Genomic DNA, 3,823 nt, shown 5'->3' on the forward strand with positions numbered 1-3,823 from the left:
ATTTCACTTGACAATGATGCTTACTGCTGCTTTTATTACTCATATAACAAGTTATAGGCTTGTAAGATCATATCAGAAATTTGGGTATATGAAGCTGAAGTCCATTGTTTGATCTCTAACATATCCAATCTCTGCAAACGGAATCCTGTTATACCCAATAATTCTTTGTAGAGATTTCTACAATATTCTGTCCAATAAGGTGCCACCCTTTTTCTGTGACCTGATCTATAAACAGAAGGGACTAACTGAAATATTTTCAGCACATATTCCATAGCCACAGAGGGTATATAATATCCATTCTTCCAGCAGGGGGCTCTCTCACCATTAGAAGTCTAGATGGGAAAAGATAAAAAATGATCCACTCAGTTGTTCATTGGATTCATTTAACTCACTCACCAAAATATGATTGAGTTCCTGCTAACTATCAAATCCCATTACTTTTCAGGGATACAGTAGGGAGGACTTCATTCTCAGGGAACTTAGAATCTAGTGTCTAATTTTTAGCTGCTTCCACAAGAAAAAATCGTCACTTCCTGAGTAAAAGCTGTTATTACCAGGACATCCATTTGAAGAGGAGGTGATTCTACTTGCTGAGAAAGTAAGTACTTTGGAAAAGAGTCTGAGTACACATTCAAAGTGATTTGCTCTCTGTGCCCTAAGGGATGTATTCCCTCCTGCAACTAGAAGAGAAATTGCCTCTGTTTCTTCCATAGCCTCTGCTGAGATCCAGCCACTGCTCTATTTTGAGGGGGGGGGGGGGGGGGGAAAGGCTAATCAATCTAGTGGGACAAGCTTTCTATGCCAATTATTTCAGATTTCCGGTCTTAGAATTTATTATTCTAAGAGTGATGAGGGAATTAGGAATAATATTCAAGATTCAGACGTCATAAACATCACCTAGTTCAGTGGTAGGCAAATGGTTTTGTTCAAGGACCAAATAAAAAATTAAGATTTTTTTCAGATTGCGCTGTTGTTTTCCTTCCAAATGAAAATGATATTATTGCATCTTATGGGAGAAAATAATTTTTACAACTTGGATTATCCACTTGAATGAATGCTGTCAGTATAAAAGAGAAGATTGGTATTCCTTTATGGACCACTAGAACATCAACCTCTGAACATACTCAAGAGGTAAAACGTGGTTGCAGCTTCTAATCTTTCTTCTTAATATTTTGGGCTAGAAGCAGCCCAAGGGACCAAAGCATGTACATTACTGATCTAGTGTCCAACTCTCTAATTTGGCAGATTAGGGGTCTAGAGCCCAGAGAGGAGGCAGGACTTGTGCCACACAGTGAGCTCTCAGGGCATCTTTTTAGAGAAATTGTTTTTATTATTTTTTATATATATTTTTAAAGATTTTATTTACTTATTAAAGAAGGACACAGAGAGAAAGGCGGAGACATAAGCAGAGAGTGGCAGGCTTCCTGTGCAGGACTCGATCTCAGGACCCCGGGATCAAGACCAAAGCCAAAGGCAGACGCTCAACCACTGAGCTACCCAGGTTTCCCAAGAGATTGTTTTTAAAGATTGTGAAATCACAGCATCTTAAAGTTAAAATGAATCTTAGGAAATCAATCAATCCAACCTTCTGCCCCAAGGGAAAGCCACTTTGATAGCACCCCTAAAACAACATCATGCAAGCAGTGATAGATTGCTAATTGTGTTCTAGCTCTCAAATGGCCCACTCCATCTTGAGTTTTCTCATTGTACAAAAGTCATACATGGGGCCCACAGATAACTTCTTGTCATTGTTTCTAGTTTTGTTGTCTGCATCTATATAAAGAATTATACGGCAATTGCTTAAGGACAGTGATCATAACCCCAGTTCCCTTTTCCAACCTAAATATCCTCCACTTTTCAGCCATATTCTGTATGCTATAGTTTCTCTTGACCTCCTCAAATCCCAGCCAGACCCTAACATGTGATGCCAAATGTGACACTTTTCAGCTGAATCTGTCAAGCAATGAGAATGGTGCAAAGTATGTCCACTTCCCAGGACACATATTTTACCTACAGAGAGAATAAAGAAGACTCACTCTGAGCAACTAGAAGAAAAACTGCTTTTTGTGCCATTTCAACCTATCGGAGGCTTGTTCAGTGTAGCCAGTTCTCCAGGCTAAAGAATTAGTTTGTTTAGAGAAGCAAAAATCAAAACGTTTCATGCATATGATAGCAATACAAATCAACCCAAAAATTCCAAACACTACCCCCTCTACCAAGTCCCAGGGCTCAGGCTCAGGGTTAAATGGGTTTAAATGGGTCAGTGAATACTTAAAGATCAGTGCTCTCTGGGAGATACTATTGTCATGATGCACATATTCTCCAATACCTAGAGATAGAACTATAAGGGGTCTTTGGTCTCAAATAATAAGCACACCAAGAAACCCACCATGGAATCAACAATGTAAATTCTATTAATAAATAATATATGAATGTGTTTATGCAAATCAGTGAGTAAAAAAATACCCACTGCAACAATTTCCAGATAATGTCCATTTCCTAAATCTAGTTTCAGCTAATGAACCATGGTGGAAACTAATCAATTGCCCTCAATCTGGCTGGAACTCTTTATGATACTTTCAGCGGTTCTGCAGTCACTCAAACGGTCCCAGATTAATGCCAAGAAGTCCATATTGGCAAATGCCCAGAATTTCATACTCACTTCCAACACCTTACTTGAATTGTCCTCTGCATCTTTTCAGCTGGAAACCAACCACATACTCACCTTACTGTCAGCGTGTCAGGGGAGAGTTTCGGAGGCTCACAGTGACATATGCTTTGGTCAAAAATAAGTCACATATGTGAGTATTGGAACAAAATATTTTAATTAATATCTTCAGAAAATTTAGAAGTCACAGTCCTAATACCTCTCCCCATTTGGACTTGGGCCATGTTCAGTTTTACTGAGATCCTATCCTAATGTGTAAGCTATTAAAATATTTCACCCACACTCCATTTACTCTGTTTGGAGACATTTTAGCCCTCAAACATGGGACATTAAGATAATAGCTAATAATGTACTTACTGAAATTTGTTGGGTATCTTGCAGAAACTATTTTACCTTCATAAATAACCTTTTCATACTTGTATTTTATTCATCCATGTTCTGCAGACGAAACTGGGTTTTAGAAAAGTGAATTCATTTGTCCAAGGTGGCTTAGGTAGGAGGACAGAACTGAGATTAGGTCCCAGGTCTGCCTCCAGACTTTATGCAAAGCACCACACTCCACAGAGAATGCTTCCCCCTGAGGAAGGAAGGATCTGAATTTATGGCTCTATGTCTTCTACGTGGGAAGCATAAAAAGTACCTGGTCTGAGAAGAACTCATTTCACTTCTGACAATGTTCTTAAACATCAAACCAAATGTGTACACCTATTTCCTAAATACTTATTTTTGAAAGTCCTGAAATCATCTTCAACCCGATGTTAAGATCCAAATCCATCAGCTCTTTTTCCCCCATTAGGAAGACAGCTTCATGTGGTGAAAATCGCAGAGTTGGAAGTTAGAAAACAGAGTTCTAATTATAATCTCACCATCCACTATTGTGGATAAGTTATTCCCTGGAATCTATTCTCTCAAGCCTAAAATGAAAATAGTAGGGATGCCTGGGTGGGTCAGCAGTTAAGCACCTGCCTTCGGCTCAGGACGTGATCCTGGAGACCCAGGATCAAGTGCCACGTTGGGCTCCCTGCATGGAGCCTGCTTCTCCCCCTGCCTATGTCTCGGCCTCTCTCTCTCTGTGTCTCTCATGAATAAATAAATAAAATCTTTAAAAAAAAAAAAAGAAAATAGTAATGTTATCAATTTCCTAGAGTTGCTTAT

General features: G+C 39.1%; 1 long non-coding RNA gene across 1 annotated transcript; it reads left to right on the forward strand.

The window, feature by feature from the left end:
* Window positions 1–274: 274 nt before the first annotated feature.
* Window positions 275–3,549, forward strand: LOC119869620. The gene is made up of 4 exons (XR_005371052.1): window positions 275–598; window positions 962–1,131; window positions 2,703–2,801; window positions 3,465–3,549. It is a non-coding gene; the product is annotated as an uncharacterized LOC119869620 (long non-coding RNA).
* Window positions 3,550–3,823: the final 274 nt, after the last annotated feature.

The sequence above is a fragment of the Canis lupus genome, chromosome 16 (genome assembly GCF_011100685.1).
Source record: "Canis lupus familiaris isolate Mischka breed German Shepherd chromosome 16, alternate assembly UU_Cfam_GSD_1.0, whole genome shotgun sequence".
NCBI lineage: Eukaryota > Metazoa > Chordata > Mammalia > Carnivora > Canidae > Canis > Canis lupus.